Source organism: Mobula birostris, chromosome 8, assembly GCF_030028105.1.
Source record: "Mobula birostris isolate sMobBir1 chromosome 8, sMobBir1.hap1, whole genome shotgun sequence".
NCBI lineage: Eukaryota > Metazoa > Chordata > Chondrichthyes > Myliobatiformes > Myliobatidae > Mobula > Mobula birostris.
The window spans coordinates 104,849,183-104,870,357 of NC_092377.1; the positions used below are offsets into that span (position 1 = coordinate 104,849,183).

At 43.0% G+C, this 21,175-nt stretch overlaps 1 protein-coding gene across 3 annotated transcripts in view; it reads right to left on the reverse strand.

The window, feature by feature from the left end:
• Positions 1-20,956, reverse strand: part of LOC140201569 (filamin-A-interacting protein 1-like) — a 359,890-nt gene extending 338,934 nt beyond the window's left edge. For 2 of the 3 annotated variants that reach the window (XM_072265860.1, XM_072265859.1), the window contains exon 1: positions 20,597-20,956. The gene's annotated coding sequence lies outside the window, so the exon portion shown is untranslated. The remainder of the gene's footprint in view (positions 1-20,596) is intronic. The other variant, XM_072265861.1, reaches the window with a different exon arrangement.
• Between the last annotated feature and the right edge of the window lie 219 nt (positions 20,957-21,175).

A 21,175-nucleotide genomic window follows, 5' to 3' on the forward strand; every position in this document is an offset into this window, starting at 1 on the left:
GAGGTGTGAGGTGGTTGATTTTGGTAAGTTAAATATGATGGCAGAATATCGTATTAATGGTAAGACTCTTGGCAGTGTGGAGGATCAGAGGGATCTTGGGGTCTGAGTCCATAGGACACTCAAAGCTGCTACGCAGGTTGACTCTGTGGTTAAGAAGGCGTATGGCGCGTTGGCCTTCATCAATTGTGGGATTGAGTTTAAGAGCTGAGAGGTAATGTTACAGCTATATAGGACCCTGGTCAGACCCCACTTGGAGTACTGTGCTCAGTTCTGGTCACCTCACTACAGGAAGGATGTGGAAACCATAGAAAGGGTGCAGAGGAGATTTACAATGATGTTGCCGGGATTGGGGAGCATGCCTTATGAGAATAGATTGAGTGAACCCGGCCTTTTCTCCTTGGAGCAAGGGAGGATGAGAGTTGACCTGTTAGAGGTGTATAAGATAATAAGATGCATTGATTGTGTGGATAGTCAGAGGCTTTTCCCAGGGCTGAAATGGCTAGCACAAGAGGGCACAGTTTTAAGGTGCCTCGAAGTAGGTACAGAAGAGATGTCAGGGGCAAGTTTTTGACGGAGAGAGTGGTGAGTGCATGGAATGGGCTGCCGGTGGCGGTGGTGGAGGTGGAAATGTGGAAATGATAGGGTCTTTTAAGAGACTCCTGGACAGGTACGTGGAGCTTAGAAAAATAGAGGGCTATGGGTAAGCCTAAGTAGTTCTGAGGTAAGGACATGTTTGACACAGCTTTGTGGGCCGAAGGACTTGTATTGTGCTGTAGGTTTTCTATGTTTCTAAGGACGCACACTGTCCAGATTATGTTCTCTTCTTGCTGTTGCCATCAGGAAGAAGGTATAGGAAATGAACAGCAACCACATATTGTGATGTTTATTTATTGAGATAGAGTGTAGTATAGGCTCTTCCAGGAATCCCTAGGCTCTTCCAGGAATCTCCACCAGCAATCCCTCGGGTTAATCCTAAATAATACAATTTACAATGACCAATTAACTGGAACACCCAGAAAAAACCCACATGTACAAACCCCTTACAGGAGGGCAGCGGGAATTGAACCCGGGTCACCTGCACTGTAAAGCGTTGTGCTAACCACTACACTATCGTGCCGTAGTCAGTATATCAGCTCTTTGGTTTTGGTACCTTTTCCACTTATCATCTTTCTGCTTCTCACTTCATACCCCCTCCCCAGTCCACCCACTAAACCCCTCACCTGTCTTCATCTATCACCAGCTGGCTCTGGGCCTGTACTCACTGAAGCTTAGAAGAATGAGGGGGGAATCTCATTGAAACCTATTGAATATTGAAAGGCCTAGATAGAGTGGATGTGGAGAGTGGATGTGGAGAGGATGCTTCCTATAGTGGGGGAGCCTAGGACCAGAAAAAAACGACTTCCCTTTAAAACAGGGATGAGGAGGGATGTTTGCATATTCTTTTGCCAGAGGGTGGTGAATCTGTGGAATTTATTGCCACAGGTGGCTGCAGAGGCCAATTGATTGGGTATATTTAACATGGAGGTTGATGGGGTCTTAATTAGTAAGAGCATCAAAGGTTATTGGGAGATGGCAGGAGAATGGGGTTAAGAGAGATAGTAAATTACTCATGTTGAATTGGGAGAGCAGACTCGATAGGCCAACTCTGCTCCTGTGTCTTATGGTCTTCTGGTCTTACCAGCTTGTACTCTTTCCCTTCCCCTGACTTTCATATTCTGGCATCTCCCTTCTTCCTTTCCAGTCCTGATGAAGGGTCCCAGCTCAAAACGCTGACTGTTTATTCCTCTCTACAGATGCCACCTGATCTGCAGAGTTCCTCCAGCATTTTGTGTGCATTGCTTCGGATTCCTGGCATCTGCAGGATCACTGGTGTTACAGATACCATGTTTACTTTTATTTTTACATCGTGCCAGCAGACGGAAGGTAAGTAACAAAAGGAATAATAAGTGACATCACAATCTGCTTGCTCTGCATCGTGTGTGCTACAACCCATCCACTGTGCTGTCGAGTCACGTTCATACGGTAGGTGTTTGCATATTCAATATCTGAACCAACGTGGTAACCAGAACTCCTGGGTACATGATACTACACTGGTGAAAATGTGTGGTGTGATTTATGAGCAATTATTGATCTAATAGCTATTACAGTGCTATCTAAATTGGCATTGCTGTAACGTATTAATTTATAAGAGGCACAGACAGATTAAATGTTGGACCAGAAGGTTGTTGCTCAGATCTGTTAATGTGTTATTGACAGAAAGATTAAATTGTGAATTGAAGTTAGGATCCAGTTTTAACTTAGGATGGAGAAAGCCACACAGAAATCCTGGATACAAAATATGATAATATTGAAAGCGTAGGTTTGTGGAGGGACATTCATCAGCCCATGTGGTCTCACAATGTTAAATTGGTTCCGCTTGCTTATTACCATTAAGCAGACATAGAGCCCGTACTCCCGCCCACCTCTTCCACTCCACAGTCTTTGAATGAGTTACTGCCATCCTCAGTGTGTGCCCTTTCTACGTATAAGCAGTGTATTGGTACAATGCTCATTCAAATCCAACATCCAATATGACTATGACATGTTAATTATCCTTCTCTGATATTCTCTGGCTTGGGCACTTTTGCCTAAACCATCCTTCTGTTTTCATGGGACCTTTCCATTTCATCCATCTATTTGAAGCCGGAGAATGACCTGTCATGTGACAGCTTCTTATTCAGCTGCCAGCCCTCTAACCTCAGTGGTCATCTGAAAACCTAAATTTCATTCCCTCCATTGCTCAGACATAAACCACATCAAGTTCCACATGTACAGTGATAGAACCTAGATCCATCATTCCCAGATACACCATTCCCAGATCCACCATTCCCAGATCCATCTTTTCCAGATCCATCATTCCCAGATCCACCTTTTCCAGATCCACCATTCCTAGATCCACCTTTCCCAGATCCACCTTTCCCAGATCCACCATTCCCAGACCAACCAGATCCACGGTTCCCAGATACACCATTCCCAGATCCACCATTCCCAGATCCACCTTTCCCAGATCCACCTTTTCCAGATCCACCATTCCTAGTGCCATCTTTCTGCGACTGTGAATTTGTCTGCATTTGAGCTGATGCCATAACTGATTCGGATTCTGAGGAGCAGAACTAAATAATCAGAAGACTAAGTTATTATCTTTGATCCCCATCAAAATTTCCTCACCATCAACCTTCAGATTCAGATTTATTTATTTATCACACATACATCAAAACATACAGTGAAATGCATCATTTGCCTTGACAACCAACACAACCAAAGGATTTTCTAGGGGTAGCCCACAAGTGTTGGCACACATTTCATGCTCGGCAGAACAACACAGAACATGACAAAACAGAACACAGCAAGCAACAAAAGAGCAACAGGAAAACAAGCCCTGTTTCTCCCCTCCCGCCCATCCACACACTCACAGAGAGAGCCCTCCAACCCCCAGACACACCTCTGGGCCTCCAGCCTTCATCCCTCATCCTGGAATTTCTAGCAAATTCCTACAGGTGTACCGTGGAGAGCACCCTAACAGGACGCATCACCTTCTGGTGTGGAGGGACCACTGCCCAGGATCAGAAGAAGCTGCAGAGGGTCACAGACTCAGCCAGGTTTACCATGGGCACTATCCTCCCCACCACTGAGCACACCTTGAAAAGGCAACATCCATTATGAAGGTGCCCCTTCACCCAGGACGTGCCCTCTTCTCATCGATACCATCAGGGAGGAGCCAGAGAAGCCTAAAGACACACACTCAGTGCTTTAGGAACAGCTTCAGCCCCTCCACCATCAGTTTTCTCAATGGACAATGAACCAATTATCAACACTACCGGGTGCTTAAGGAAGTAGCCCAAGAAATAGTGGATGCATTAGTGATAATTTTTCAAAACTCGTTAGATTCTGGACTAGTTCCTGAGGATTGGAGGGTGGCTAATGTAACCCCACTTTTTAAAAAAGGAGGGAGAGAGAAACCAGGGAATAATAGACCAGTTAGCCTAACGTCGGTGGTGGGGAAACTGCTGGAGTCAGTTATCAAGGATGTGATAACAGCACATTTGGAAAGTGGTGAAATGATCGGACAAAGTCAGCATGGATTTGTGAAAGGAAAATCATGTCTGACGAATCTCATAGAATTTTTTGAGGATGTAACTAGTAGAGTGGATAGGGGAGAACCAGTGGATGTGGTATATTTGGATTTTCAGAAGGCTTTTGACAAGGTCCCACACAGGAGATTAGTGTGCAAACTTAAAGCACACGGTATTGGGGGTAAGGTATTGGTGTGGGTGGAGAGTTGGTTAGCAGACAGGAAGCAAAGAGTGGGAATAAACGGGACCTTTTCAGAATGGCAGGCGGTGACTAGTGGGGTACCGCAAGGCTCAGTGCTGGGACCCCAGTTGTTTACAATATATATTAATGACTTGGATGAGGGAATTAAATGCAGCATCTCCAAGTTTGCGGATGACACGAAGCTGGGTGGCAGTGTTAGCTGTGAGGAGGATGCTAAGAGGATGCAGGGTGACTTGCATAGGTTGGGTGAGTGGGCAAATTCATGGCAGATGCAATTTAATGTGGATAAATGTGAAGTTATCCACTTTGGTGGCAAAAATAGGAAAACAGATTATTATCTGAATGGTGGCCGATTAGGAAAAGGGGAGGTGCAACGTGACCTGGGTGTCATTATACACCAGTCATTGAAAGTGGGCATGCAGGTACAGCAGGCGGTGAAAAAGGCGAATGGTATGCTGGCATTTATAGCGAGAGGATTTGAGTACAGGAGCAGGGAGGTACTACTGCAGTTGTACAAGGCCTTGGTGAGACCGCACCTGGAGTATTGTGTGCAGTTTTGGCCCCCTAATCTGAGGAAAGACATCCTTGCCATAGAGGGAGTACAGAGAAGGTTCACCAGATTGATTCCTGGGATGGCAGGACTTTCATATGAAGAAAGACTGGATGAACTGGGCTTGTACTCGTTGGAATTTAGAAGATTGAGGGGGGGATCTGATTGAAACGTATAAGATCCTAAAGGGATTGGACAGGCTAGATGCAGGAAGATTGTTCCCGATGTTGGGGAAGTCCAGAACGAGGGGTCACAGTTTGAGGATAGAGGGGAGGCCTTTTAGGACTGAGATTAGGAAAAACTTCTTCACACAGAGAGTGGTGAATCTGTGGAATTCTCTGCCACAGGAAACAGTTGAGGCCAGTTCATTGGCTATATTTAAGAGGGAGTTAGATATGGCCCTTGTGGCTACAGGGATCAGGGGGTATGGAGGGAAGGCTGGGGCGGTGTTCTGAGTTGGATGATCAGCCATGATCATAATAAATGGCCGTGCAGGCTCGAAGGGCCGAATGGCCTACTCCTGCACCTATTTTCTATGTTTCTATGTTTCTATTTTTGCTCTCTTTGTTCAATATTCATTTAATTTATTTTATATATCATCATCATCATCATCAGGTGCCATGCCCAGATTGAGCTTTGACTGCCATGGCCCACACACTCCTGTTTCGGGTCAAGTGGATCAATTCATTGGTATTCATTTCCAGTTCTCTGGCTGCTGTCTCCATCATCATTTGTCTTTGTCTTCTTTTTGCTTTCTTCCTTTCAATCTTTCCCATAATTACCGTGCATTCTAACTCCTCTTTCCTAATCACATGTCCAATGAAGTTACGTTGCCTTTTCATGATCTCATACATTATTTCTCTTTTTGTGTTTGCTCTGTTCATGACATCCTTGTTAGGTATTTGTTTCGTCCATGATATTCTTTGCATCCTCCTCAAAAACCACATCTCTGCTGCTACAATTTTATATATACAGTATATAATTCTCATTGTAATTTATAGCATTTTTGTATTGCAGTGTAATTCTGCCACAAAACAACAAATTTCATGATTTATGTCGGTGATATTAACCTCATTCTGACTCTGATTCTGGTAACTGAGGGGGCAGCCAGCAGTTTGCCAGCTTTTGATTGTACGTGATTCTGGGGTGGGCGCCTGACTATGCATCTGCTGCCTTCACTTCCCTCCACACTTGCCCACTGATGCTTCCAGATTGGTAATGCCAGGCTTAAACTCTCATTCCTCTCTTCAAATCCTTCCCTGGCTTTTCTCTTCTTTAACTCTGTAGACTTCCCCAACCCTACAACCTTCCAAAACCCCAGATTTCCTTTTATTCTGAGCCAGCTATTAAAACCCCGAGCCCTGTATTGACACGGGTCCCCTTCTCTGCTCCATGACAGCTCACCAATCTCTCCCCTGAATCAGGGGTTCGGTTACTTGAACTAACACCTCAGAGGCACACTTCAGCATCAGGCTTCCTTCCTCTGAAGCACCTAGAAATGGTTTACTGTCGTAAACAAATCACTGATCTTACATGGGTTACGAGATACTGTGTGGAGGTCTCTGGCACACACACACAAGGGGTGACTGATAAGTTTGTGGCCTAAGGTAGAAGGAGTCAATTTTAGAAAACTTAGCACATTTATTTTTTAACAGAGTCCCCTCCTACATGTACACACTTAGTCCAGCGGTCATGGAGCATACGGATCCCTTCTTTGTAGAAGTGGTCCACAGCAGGGGTGATTGATAGGTTCGTGGCCTAAGGTAGAAGGAGATGAGTTATTACCTTCAAACTTTCTGCATTATCACTCAAAGAGTTGAACTGCACGTGCATGTAACAAGAGCATCTTGGACCTCCAGGTAGAAGTAGATGAGTTATACAGCTCTCGTCACATACATAGCTTAGGGGTCTGGTCTTTTCCACAGTAGTGCTTCTGGTGCTTCCTGCTTCCTCCCCTCTTCCTTCCCCTTTTCTTAACCGCGACTCCCCTCTCCCCGCCCCTTTCCCACTCTCAGTCCACTACAGAGACCTATATCAGAATCAGGTTTATCATCACTGACTTATGCCACGAAATTTGTTTTTGCTTTGGCAGCAGTATAGTGCAATACACAAAGAAGAGGGGAGAAAGCAGGAAGCACCAGAAGGACATTCTGTAATGATCAAAAAAACAATTGTTTGGAACCAAATGTCCTTGCCTGGTGTCTGAGGGCAGAGTGTGTCTGCACCTGTTCCTCCCCCCACCTTGGCAATCCTTCTTCGCCACCTGTCCCACGCTCCACCCATGGCACACCACCCTCAACATCCCAACATCCTTGGGGATGTGATGCTGAGGCTCTGTAAGGCACTAATGAGCCCTCACTTGGAGCATTGTGTGCAGTTTTGGGCTCCTTATTTTAGAAAGGATATACTGACATTGGAGAGGGTTCAGAGAAGATTCACAAGAATGATTCCAGGAAGGTTACCGTATGAGGAACGCCTGGCAGCTATTGAGCTGTATTCCCTGGAGTTCAGGAGAATGAGGGGAATCTCATAGAAACATTCTGAATGTTAAAAGGCCTGAATAGATTAGATATGGCAAAGTTATTTCCCATGGAAGGGGATTCTAGGACAAGAGGGCATGACTTCAGGATTGAAGGGCGTCCTTTTAGAACTGAGATGCAGAGAAATTACTTTAGTCAGAGGGTGGTAAATCTGTGGAATTTGCTGCCATGAGCAGCTGTGGAGGCCACATCATTAGGTGCATTTAAGGCAGAGAGAGATAGGTTCTTGATTAGCCAGGGCATCAAAGGGTATGGGGTGAAAGCAGGGGAGTGGAGATGACTGGAAGAATTGGATCAGCCCATGATTGAATGGTGGAGCAGACTCGATGGGCTGAATGGCCTACCTCTACTCTTATGGTCTTATGGACTTTGCTCCTGCCAGATTTACAAACTTGCTCTCCCCTCCACATTAACAAATACAGTAGGATGCAAAAGTCTTAGGCACCCTAACTATGTATATGTGCCTTGCTTTTGCCCAGAACTGTACATACAAACAAGCTTTTAGAAAACCAGTGGGATGCATGGGGATGGATTTCTTGCTCATTGTGGGACTGTATATGTCTTCTGCAGGTGGGAGAATGGCATTTTTGTTTGCCTTCTCCTCCCACGCAAACCACAACAGTGGGGGACTGGGTGGAGCCAAGCCCATCTGGGAGCACTGCGCGGAGTTAGTCATTCACAGCCTCAATGAGACCCGCCAGAGGCCAGTCGTCTAGCACCCACACACTGCAGTTCATCTGTACCGTACAGACTGTTCAGATTATGAACAAAGCTCAGGAACAGAAGCAGTCACAACCTGATGGTGGCCTCGGTATGACACAAACGGCTACTATTGTGCTGTGTGCCATTGAAATTCTGGTCACCCCCCTAGAGGAAAAATATTAATATGAATTAAGGAGCACTGAGAAAATTTACCAGGACGGTGCTGGGACTGGAGGACCTGAGTTACGGAGAAAGGTTGAATAGGTTAGGAATTTATTCCCTGGAGCCTAAGGGAGTGAGAGGAGATTTGACATACAAAATTATGAGGGGTATAGGTAGGGTAAATGCAAGCAGGCTTTCCCACCGAGGTTGGGTAAGGTCATGGGTTAAGGGTGAAGGGTGAAATGTTTAAGGGGAAACTGAGGGGGAGCTTCTTCGCTGAGAAGGAGGTGAAACTGCGGATCGAGCTGCCAGCAGAAGTTGTGATGCAGGTTCAGTTTCAGCATTTAAGAGAAATTTGGAAAGGTGCATTGGTGGGAGGGGTATGGAGGGAGATGGTCCAGGTGCAAGTTATAAACGGGAGAAATTCTGCAGGTGCTAAAATCCAAACCAATGCACACAAAACGCTGGAGGAACTCGACAGTTCAGGCAGCCTCTAAGGAAATGAACAAACAGTTTGCATTTCAGGTTGGGACCCTTCATCAGGACTGGAGTGGAAGGGGAAAAATGTCAGAATAAAAGGTGGGGGGGCAGGGAGGAGGATAGCTGGAAGGTGATAGATGAAGCCAGGTGGGTAGGAAAGGTAAAGGGCTGGAGAAGAAGGAATCTGAGAGGAGAAGAGAGTGGACCATAGGAGAAAGGGAAGGAGGAGGGGACCCAGGGGGAGCTGATAGGCAGGCGAGAAGAGGTAAGAGGCTAGAATGGGGAATAGGAGAAGGGGGGAGGTGAAGTAATTTTTTTTAACCTGGAACAAAACAGCAATATTCATGCTATCAGGTTGGAAGTTGCACTGACAGAATATAAGGTGTTGCTCCTCCACCCTGAGGGTGGCCTCATCGTGGTACAAGAGGAAGGGTATGTCGGAATTATAATGTTTGGCCACCGGCAGATCCTGCTTTTGGCGAATGGATTGGAGGTGCCGATGAAGCAATTTACATCGGGTCTCACCAGGGTAGAAGAGGCCACACCCAGAGCACCGGACACAATGGACAACCCCAGCAGGTTTGCAGGCGAGGCGATGCCTCACCTGGAAGGCACCCTGAATGGAGGTGAATGGGCAGGATAATGGGCAAGGAGATGAATGGCGAATGGACAAGGAAGTAACGGGGGGGGGGGGTAATACCTGTGGAAAGCGGGGTAGGCTGGTGGTAAGATCCCTTTGGAGATGGCAGAAGTCGTGGAGAATGATGTGTTGGAGGTTGAGGTGACTAGGCAGAATAATAGTTCAGCACAGACTAGATGGGCTGAAAGGCCTGTTTCTGTGCTGTGGTACCCTATGACTCTATATTCTAATGTCCCCAGCATTTCTCCAGTTCCAAGCTTTTTGTTTCACGGACCATGTACAAATACAACATAATCCCAGCACGTGATCCCTTTACAGTTCCCCCTTCCACTCTGTTGGCTAGATAACAGAGCTTCACGATCTCTGATGTGCAGTGTTAGTGCCTCCAAGATAAATGAGATGAAAGCTACAGTGAGAAGTATTTGACACTCCATATGTGGATTGCGTCGAACGCATTTGAATCTCTAAAAACTTCTGGACAAATTAGGAATATTGGCAATTGCCTCTCTGCTATTCAAAGCAGTTCACTCCTTTGTCAAAATGTTCCAAAACATTATTTAAAAACATGACCTAATGGCTTCTGGCATCGAGAAACATATTTTTAGTGTATTTAAACACAGTGTTTAATTGGCAGTCATCATGAATAACACATCTCGGTGTTGCTAGCTCATGCACAAGCCATAGGATGGTGTTGGCCACAGTTTGCCTCCTTGCTCTCACTGACACCTGTTCATTTTTACCCTCACACCATATTGCCACTTCTGAGGTTGGGTTTTACTTGATTGTAGCTTCCTTGTTAGGTCCAAAATCTCTTTTTTCCAGTTGTATGCTTAAAATGGGATATTGATTTGCAGATACCTGAACAAAAATGTCAACACACACAAGGAGCTCAGCAGGTCAGGCAGCCTCTATGGAGGGGAATAAACTGTCAACGTTTCAGTCCTGATAAAGGGTAATGTACTTTTTTACACACAGGAAATAGGTGTCTGGAGTGTAATGTGCTTGGTAATAGTGAGAAATACAATAGAGGTTTTGAGAAACTCTTTGATCAGCACATTAATGTGGAGAAAATGGAGAGATAGTGTAAGCAGGATTAGTTTAGTTAAGGGTTTAATTATTTTGGCACAACATCATGGGCTGAAGCGCCTGTTCCTAACCTGTGGTAGTTAAGTACCCTTTTCAACACTACAATTGAATCTGTCTCCATTAACGCCCTGGGCAGTGCAGTGCAGAACCTAAGCAGCTAATTACACTGGAATAAATGCTGTTCTTTATAAACATTTTCTTGATCTTGCTACATCAGCCTGCTGGCATACAGCAACAGGAGAAGTGGGACACCCAAATCCTTTAGTGCATCAACCTTTCCCGTTCTCCAACTGTTAAATAGCCTTGTTTATTCTGAACACGAACAATATTTTATGTATCCATGCTTAATGCATCTGTATTTGCCCATTCACCCAATGTGTGTAAAATGCCTTGAAGACTTTGCGACCTGCTCAAAACTCATAATTCCAACCAATTTCTTGTCTTTAGAAAAATTAGAAACATTACTTTTGGTTCCCTCATCTTCATATACATTGAGAGTGGTCTGAACTATTGATAACTCACTAGTCGCCAAAAATGACCTATTTTTTCAGACTCTGTTTCATGCCAGTAATCTAATCCCATATATTTTAGCTTTGTACACTGATCTTGTGTGGAAGTTTATCAAAGTTTTGAAAATTGAAATACCCCACATCCTCTCTATTCTACCAGTTAAATCCACAAAAAAAAATCCAGTTGGTTTATCAAACACAATATTTCTTTCACGCCGAACTTGTCTAATCTTGTTAATACTTCCTACATATACTGTCCTATACTCATTACAACAGCCTCGAGGGTTTACCCATCTACTGATATGAGGTTAACCAGTCAAACTCAGATTCAGAATCAGTATCAGTTTTAATATTACTGGCAACAAAAATGGAAACACCAGTGTCTTTGAACAGAAATCCTACAGAAGGTCATGGATTTGACCCAGTGCATCATGAGTAAAGCCCTCCCAACCATTGAGCACATCTACATGAAACACTGTCATAGGAAAGCAGCACCCAGCATCAGAGATCCCCACCACCCAGGCCATGCTCTCTTCTTGCTACTGTCATCAGGTAGAAGGTACACGAGCCTCTGGACTCACACCACCTGGATCAGTTACAGTTACTACCCCTCAACCATCAGGCTTTTAAATAAAAGAGGACAACTACACTTACCTGCCCCATCATTGAAATGTTCCTACAACCAATGACTTGACTTGTTATTTATTGCTATTTATTTATATTTGCATTTGCACCGTTTGGTGTCCTGGTTAATCTTTGATTGATCCTGTTATAGTTACAATTCTATAGATTTGCTGAGTATGCCCGCAGGAAAATGAATCTCAGGCTTGTGTATGGTGACGTATATATACTTTGACAAAAAAATTTACTTTGAACTTTGATATGTCGTGGAATTTGTCGTTTTGTTGCAGCATTACATAATAATAAAAAATATAATTTACAGTAAAAGTAAATCAAAAAATTGAATTAAGTAGTTCAAAGAAAGAACACTACTCTCTCTCTGTCTACCTCTCTCTCTCTCTCTCTCTCTCTCTCTCTATCTGTCTCTCTCTCTCTATCTCTCTCTCTGTCTCTGTCTCTCTCTCTCTCTCTCTCTCTCTCTCACCTAGAGTTTTGTTTAATGGAGGGGATTACATTGCCAGCCTCCAACCTGTAGGAGCCATTCCACAGCAACTTACTTTTAATACTTTAACACACCATCTGCTGTAGTGGTTTTCAGTGCTTTAATTTCACCAGCATTTTCTTCTTACTAATTTCCTTTCATTCCCTCTTTTAATTGGACCCCTGGCTCCCTAGCATTGCTGGGAAGCTATTTCTATCCTCTGTGAAAACAGAGATGACACACACTGTACTTCTTCATTTGCTCTGCCATCGCTTTGTTCCCTATTCTAAACAACCTGCAAGAGGAACTGGAATTGGTGACATTTTGGGTCAAAGCCCTGGATCAGGACTGAGAGAAGAGAGGAAAGATAGACAGGGTAAAGAGGAAATGGTGAGAGGTGAGATGCAGCCAGTAGGTAATTGCTAGTCTAAGGAGGGGTGAAGGACAATGGGCAGATGGAGCTGCATAGGGGAGGTGAAAGGATGGAGATGGGGACAAAAGAATATAGGTAGAGGTAGACCAAAGAAAAGATAGAGTGGTGAGGTGAAATGAAGTTTGGATACAGCTGTTGGAACAGGAACTTAAAGGGCTACCACTACAGAAAGTTGTTAACAGGACAGAGGTGAAAACTGATAGAAGAAGAGCTCAATGGGGAGAGCTCAAAGGTTCAAAGGTTCATTTATCCTCGAAGTATGTATGCAGAATACATCTCTGAGATTCATCTTCTCCAGATAGCCATGATATACAGAAAAACCATGGAGAAATACATCAACCCCAACCCCCCCCCCACCACACACACACACACACACACACACACACACACACAAAGAAAAAGAAATAAAAGCTCACAAACCCCAAACTCCCCAACCCATCCCTCGCACAAAATCTAACAGATCGCCCACCCGGAAAACAGTGACAGTAACATCAAACTCCATGATTGATGTTGCAAGGGAGGGTGATGGGGTTTTTACCCCATCACCCTCCCTTGCAAAAAAACTAGCATTTCACACACAAGGGAAAAAAACAGCAACAGTAACATCAAACCCCAAACCCCCAGCCCAACAATCGGCAACAAGAAAGAATGGGCGAAAACATAGAAAAAGAACACAGAACTGAAAGAGGCCAATATGAACTACAGTTAGTTTGAACTATAATTCAATCCATAAATCTCAGAATTTCAATCACATCTCCGAGAGCATTGAGGAGAGCGACTTGAACCAGCAGACTTTCCAAGGAGAGCGACTCAAACCCAATGGCCTTTCCAAGGAGAGTGACTGGAACCCAGTGGCCTTCTGAGGAGAGTATCCATTCAACCACTCACTCTCCTCCACATGAGCCTCAATGTCTCAAATATCGTGCACGTTTTAATCAGTGAGAAACGTAGTTGATCATCTCTGAGCTTCTTCCTGTGGTAGGTCATGCTTGTGTTTCTCTCTTGGAGTTTTCTCAGGGTCAGCAGAGCGCTCTCAAAACCAATCGAACTCCAGACCGTAAGTCACAGGCTCCAACAGTTTCGGAAATGCAATTGAGATAAAAAGAATAAGCAGAAGATGTAGAAAAACTGAAATAATTGACTATCTGGAAGATGTTGCTCAAGGAGTCATTGTTTGCTGGCACCATCTTGATGGGAGAGTGTAAAATAGGCTGGTAGTAGGTGGATGAAACCATGAGAGGGAGAGGAACAAACATGGGTACTGGGGTTCTGAAGGGGAGAGGTATGGAAAGGAGAAAAACATTACAGGATTGGAGTTGAATTGGAAAGGGGTTGGAAATCATATCTCATTGATAATCACATTTATGAATGTAAAGGATTTACATTTCATACTCCTTAACATTTTTCTTTTTACTACATGCAGTGGTTGCTTCAGTCCACTTTTATGTTTGTCATACATTTACTGAATTTTAAACTATCCATCATGTTATGATCACTCTTCCCCAACAGACCCTGCACAATACAATTATGAACCTATCCCTTTTCAGGACTACTTACTCTCTTAATGATTGACTTACAAAAAATCTGTTCACATTTCAAGAGTTTATCCCCCAATTTATTTTGATCAGCTGCCCTGTAAATTAAAGTCTCCCGTGATGTATTACATATTTCCTATCCTGTATCTGTATTGATTTAATTAATTAATCAGTGTAGAGTTGATCAAATTAACTTGTTTACTAGTTGGAGTGCTTAGTGATTAAAATTTAGTTGATTGCTGGAGGGTGCCTTCAAATTTAATCACAATTACTGTCAAACATTTACATGCTTTAGCAGTATTGTCAAACTACAGATTGAGCTTGCTGTAGCTCCCTCCCTCTGCTCTCATTGACTCTTTCTCTTTATATTCCCAGCTTCTCAATCTACACTCTTATGCTCACTGTCTGCTTTACACTCTCTCTTGCCCTCTCTCCCTCTGCTCTCGTGAGCTGCCCTGCAGGGAAGACACTGCAGAAATGATACTGTCAATGAGGGCCGTCAGTTGTGTAGATAGATTGGAGTCACTCTCTGAAACATTTCTAGTTATCTGAAGATCTGATAGAGCCATTTAAAATCATGACAGAATAGATAAAGACAAACTATTTTTACTGACAGAGGAGTCAAGTATTTGAGGATATAATATAGAAAGAAGTTGATGGGCAAAAGAACATGAGGAAACAATCAGATGTCCTGGAGCAGACTCCAAAGGAACACAACTGTGGGCCTTCCTCATATCCCAGTCACAAACTTTCACCAGCTATCCCAACTCTGATTCCTGTTACTTAGCCATTACCTCATGGTCACAACTACTGTATGTTCTTCATTCCAATGACATGCACATTATATGATGACTTAACAAATATCTTTTGGAGGTCCACAGCAATTTTCCTCATTCCCTCAGTCATTTGATCAACAAACTCTATTGTTAGTTAGACAATAAATTAATAGATTTTAAATCTTGTGATAAATAGTTGTGCATTATCCAGTCCAATCACTGACAATAATTGACTGACAATCCTGTCACTGATTATTGCATCAGAAACTCATAAATACAAACCTGAAAAGAGATGTGACCACTGTTCAGTACAATATCTTTAATTCCAGGTACAGTGGATTCTACTTAATTGTGCCATCAGTTAATCGGGGCAGCTGCTTATTTGGGACAGCTCTTAAAGAAAAAAAATCTAATCGAGAAAATAGCCGGGATTCCTTTCATTCATTTGGGACAATATGCCGCTTAATTGGGACAGGAGACTATTGCTAAACAGTTTCTAACTAGCATCAGACGCGTGCACTTGTGTGACCATTCAACTCTACACTGTGCTTACAGCAAGCAGTTTTGAAATAGTGCCAGTTGCATATGCTTGTGTTCAAACAGCAGTGATTTTTGTCACTGATAATTGGAGAGCGATAAGCAGGAAGACAATTCAGAACTGTTTTGCTCACCACAATTTCAAGTATTCAGGCTTAGAGATGCCAGAAATGATTGGGAGTGAACATGAAATGATTTCACCACTTCAACAAGTTAGGAACAATGAAGTATTAGAAGGTATCAGCATTCATCTTGAATGTTACAATGATAATGAAAATTTGGAGGATGCAATCGCCGATAGCATTGTTTAAAGGCAATCCATTACCTGCACTGATTTTTGTTCATTTGCAATCAATCAAAAGAATGCATACACTAGATGAGTTCCTCCATCCATAACTGTTAGGAACTAATGGACAGTTTTATAGAACTATAGTAGTGTTGATAGTGTTCTACATTGTTCTTTAGTTCATTTAAAAAATAATTTGTTACTCAGTTAAATGGTAGTTTGTCTTTATTATACCTTTTTAACTATTTCCATGAAACATTGGCTAATTGAGACAGCCTCGTAATTGGGCCAAAATGTACTGGTCCCGATGCATCCCAATTAAGCAGAACTGACTGTATTTGCTAAGCTGGACCAGTTATCTGATGAAACATAATTTTTTTTATTTATTGAAATACGCACAGAATAAGTCCTTCCAGCTGCACCACCCAGCAGCCCCCAGTTTGACCCTGGCCTAATCAAGGGACAATATACAATGACCAGTTGACCTCCCAACCTGAACATCTTTGAACTGTGGGAGGAAACCGGAGCACCCGAAGGAAACCCACACGGAGAGAACGTACAAACTCCTGACAGACAGCGACCGGAATTAAACCCTGGTCGCTGGTACGGTAGAGCATTACCCTAACCACTGTGCCCCCACCCCCACACTTCAAACTAAAATCCTCTGCAGAAGCAATATGCTCTTTACCAAAGCAAAATATTGCAAACACAAGCAGTTGAATTTCTGTCACTGATTACAGGAATGTACCGGAAAAATAACGAGAGGGCTTGTATTACAGTGACTATTCCTGAAGTAAGATAGTTCAGCTGCAGCATACACAACTCTGAACCAGGAGCTTGTGTGTTCAAGTCCTAGTCTGAGGGCAAAATACAAAACCGTGCCACAGTGAGTGCAAATTTAACAGGCTGTATCTCTGGTGAATGCAAAAGCTCCTTACATTTAAAAACAACAGGGAAATTAAAGCAAGGTTCCATCTTTCCATCAATATCAAAATAGGCTCTCCAGTCATTGTCATAGTGGAGCTGGCTTTGAACAAATTGGCTACTGCAATTCCAGCAATTACAATTCAAAATACTTCATTTGCTATAAAGTGCCCTGAGGCATCTACATGCCACATTCAAACGATTAATTAAACATCAGTCTTTCTCTTAGCCTACAATTTACGGGTCAGACGTCGATTCCAAAAAAAAAGAGGTTTTTTTTAATGCAATTGGCCCACACAAGAGCAAAGCTTTGGGAACTGTACCAAATAGATATACATGTATCTGCACTTCAGTGCCATTTATAGACCCAGGTCATACTGGCAGGAGCTCCACAAACAGGCCAAAGTGTGCTGTTTCCAAAAGCTAAAGAGCGTGAATGTGAAAGAACTAATGCTGTTGCTATTTATGACTTTAGGATCAAGATGGACAGCTGATAAACAGGAGGCCCAACTGGGGATAGATACACTTAACCTTTTGACCAGCTCCCTTAGTCGTTGCAACCTTAATATTTATTTTGTACAGATGGCTGCTGTTTGCATTCGATCTTTAATATCATGTTCATGCATATGGTGATTTGAAATGCTTATGAACAGGTTATTTGTGATAGCAACTAAACAGAGGACATTAAAATATGTGTATATCAAACATTCCCCCTCTGCGCATACGTAGCTCCTACTTAGAGAGAGAGAGAGTTAAGTGCACCGAGTTCACGTCACGGATGACCTCACCTGATCCCTCAATATCATCACTCTGAACAAGAAGGCACAGCAGCACCTCCACGTCCTAAGGAGATTGAAGTCAGTGAGGCTCCCACTCGCACCATCTTGACTGAATTGTACAGGAGCACCAATGAGAGCATCCTGACAAGTTGCATCTCCATCTGGTACGGGAGCAGTCGAGCATCGGACCAGAGGACCCTACTAAGGATTGTGAGAACGGCTGAAAGGATCATAGGGGTCTCCCTACCATCCATCGGGGACATTTATCATGAGTGCTACATACGCAGAGCCCTTAGGATCTCACCCATCCATCCAGCATCCCCTTTGACTTTCCACCATCAGGCAGGACACTCTGATCCATAAAAACAAGAACGGTCAGGATAGGAAACGTTTCTTCCCTCAGGCCATTAGGCTTCTGAAATCCCTGCCACATTGCATTCAAAATGTCACCGGTTAATTTACTCTGGACCTTACAATATTTAATTTATGCACTTTATTTATGTATAATGCATCTGTAGATTTTATTCTTACTTTCCTAAGTTAGTGTGTGCTACATGTGTGTTATGTGTACCACTCTGCTTTACGCCCTGGTTCAGAGAAACATTTTCTCGTCTGACGGTATACATGTATATAGTTAAATGACAATAAACTTGTCTTGACTTAACTTGACTGTAGGTCATTAATAATTCTATTTAAATTGGTAGACAGGCAGAACAAATGCCAACTAATGGATAATTAAAATATATTTGCTATGGATTTTGGGGTATGCTAGGAAACTTAGTAAGTCAATTTTATTGATCTCTTAAGTCATTACCAGTTACTTCATAATTGTTGAAACAACGTATATAACCTATTAATTACACTGATCCAATAACTACTTCCTCATCGCCACAGAGCATAGGAACACAAAACTCTGTACAGCTTAGACATCAGATGACCTCATTCAAGTTTTCTTAGAACTACAGATTGCATTTTTTCCCCAGAGACTCCTCTAGTTAGTCTTGCCAGGATGATGGCATCATGGCTGACGATTTCACAATTCTTGGAGCTAGCTCAAATCATCAGTGAATTGTCCTGTTACATTCCTTCCCCAAGCACACGGGAACTTTGTGACCCAGCGTGGCCAGCAGGGAATCCAATTTGCAAGTTGCATGGGAGCAATCTCGCAGCCGATGGTTTGGATCTTGCGATGACTTCCAATACCAGGCGAACACTTCACTCCCAGTGATGAAGGATGACTTCAGTTCTTCGATATTCTCAATTCTTCATCTGCTTAATTACATTAAAAATATGCTTGCAGTCTCAACGTTATGGTATGTGCTAAATTTGTTTCTTGAAGAATTCAGATAATTAATACTATTTCCTGGAAGGGACCTTATTTATTGAAAACTCAAGAAATTATGCAGATGCTGGAAATCCAAGAGCAACAGCCACAAAATGCTGGAGGAGCTCAGCAGCATCCATTAGGAGCCGATGTTTCAGGCCAAGACCTTCCTTCAGCACAGAAGGGGAAGGGGAAAGACAACAGAATGTAAAGGTGGGGAAGGACAACAACTGGAAGGTGATAGGTAAAGAAGGGTTTGAAAGAGAAAGGGCTGGAGAACAAGGAATCTGATTGGAGAGGAGAGTGGACCACGGGAGGAGGGGACCCTGGGGAGGTGATAGGCAGGTGAAAAGAGGTAAGGGACCAGAGAGGGGGAATAGAAAAAGAGGGGAGGGGGAGGGAATTTTATTTTACAGGCAGGAGTAACCGATACTCATGCAATCAGGTTGGAGACTACCAGACAGAATATAAGGTGTTGCTCCTCCACCCTGAGGGTGGCCTCATATTTTATTCATTTTATTCAAAATTATTTTGTAAAATAATTTTTAAAGAGTGCTTACAAGCATTAAAAGCCTACCTAAAGAGTTAATATTTGTGAGAAAGCTCACTGGCATTGTGGTAATTTACTGCCAAATAACAGTTGAAAAATTCACGATAGTGACACAATGCATTATAGTGTTAATATTGCAAGCAACACAGAAGAGAAAAACCATTGCAAAGCAAAGAATGGACCCTGTGAATACTGTACCATTGACTGTTTCAGAATAATGAACAATTCCCAGCTCCATAAAAGGATCTTTGAGATAATGAGTTGACTCAAGATTCTGTAATATGACTGCTATGTATGCTGGTGGATGCATTGTGGGTCCAATTTACGTAAACTCTTAGCCTGAAAATAATCACTTTTCCAATTGTCTTGGGGAGAGGGCCAGGAGCAGAAGGTGCATCTGCTCAGACCAGCATTTCTGTTACTCATCTAAGAACTGGGTAAGGCTGTATGTGAGGAAAGATCGGTGAAGCCTGTGAGGCCAATCACATCCAAAGTAGTTGTAGTGCGTACTTAAGGCAAAGCAACACAAAATGTTCAGGTGATAGTTGCTGGAGTCTCAGGGACATCAGAAACGTACCATGAAATATCCTAATTACAAAGAGGCCACGTGGAAAAGGAGATTTCAAACAACTGCGTTCACAAATTGTTTTATTTAAAGCTACTGAGAAATGGTATTAGCAAGTGGGCCCTGAAGATTTAAACCGTTCTACTGCAAAGTTATCGTTATGGATAATGCAAAGAATAAAAAGAGAATTCTTATTTTTCTGGTATTCTGATTTTGTCATCAGAATTAGGTGTATTACCTCTGACACACGTCAGGAAATTACGTCTTTGCTGCAGCAGCACAGTGCAAGACGTTAAATTACAGGAAGAAATATACAGGGTATAAAAAGTGGTCTGTCAAAACTATTCAAACTTCATCAGAACTATTCCAGATTTTGACACAGACTGAGTCCAACAAATATTAGAGTCGTAGAGTGATAGAAAAGTACAGCAGAGAAACAGGGCCTTTAGCCCATCCAGTCTGTGCCAAGCCATTTACACTGCCTACTCCGATCGACCTGCACCCAGACCATAAGCCCTCCATAACCCTACCATCCATGCTTATTCAAACAAACATTCTCGTAACTCTAATAAACATTTAGTTTATGTGGGTTTATTGTGTTTCAGCAATTCTACAAGAAAAATCAATTTTATTCTGTTTGACAGCTCAGAATGAAAAAGCACCAACAAAAGGCATCCTCCGATAAACGGCACATGTAGTTTTTGCTGCCTAGATCCACAGTAGAAGTTGGTGTTGCATTTTTTGATTACACTTTGTCATACAGTTTGGTTGAATAAATGAGATGAGAAGATGCTTCACTTACCTGCTACTGGAGTTATCAAGGCACTGATAGAGTACAAAAGCTCAGCGGAAAGAGGTGTTGTTGTTCCACAGACTTTGGAAGCCGTTCGATTGGGCAAACATTCCCATACTTTAGAACCAGTGAAGATGAGTTCCTCGTTCTCCTTAATCCACTTGCTGAGATCATACAGGAAGTAGAGGAGAAGAGAGCGAGAGCATGCTTCTTTACTCAAATAAATCTGGCTACCATAAAAGGTTCACACAGACTGCTAGTTACATTTCAGACCGTCAGAGCTTGGAACATAAAATCTGCTGCTCTCCCGTGTAAAGTCCCGCTGCTATGCTTGCCAGAGCTAATACGCACAGCCCTCAGATACTTGGGCAACTGTGGCTATGTAGGGATCAGCTCCCCTGAGTTATATTTATCCTGTGTTCTCAGCAAGTCGAATCTGTCAACAGCTGAACACTTTCTAGCAGTTCCCTTTGCAACAGAACAGCTGAGCTGCTTGTAGTTAGTTGCCGTTACAGACTGAGGGAAGAAGGAACAAAATGAAGGAAATGAAATCTTGCTGAGGCCTTCTGCCAAACATTTCATCTGCAT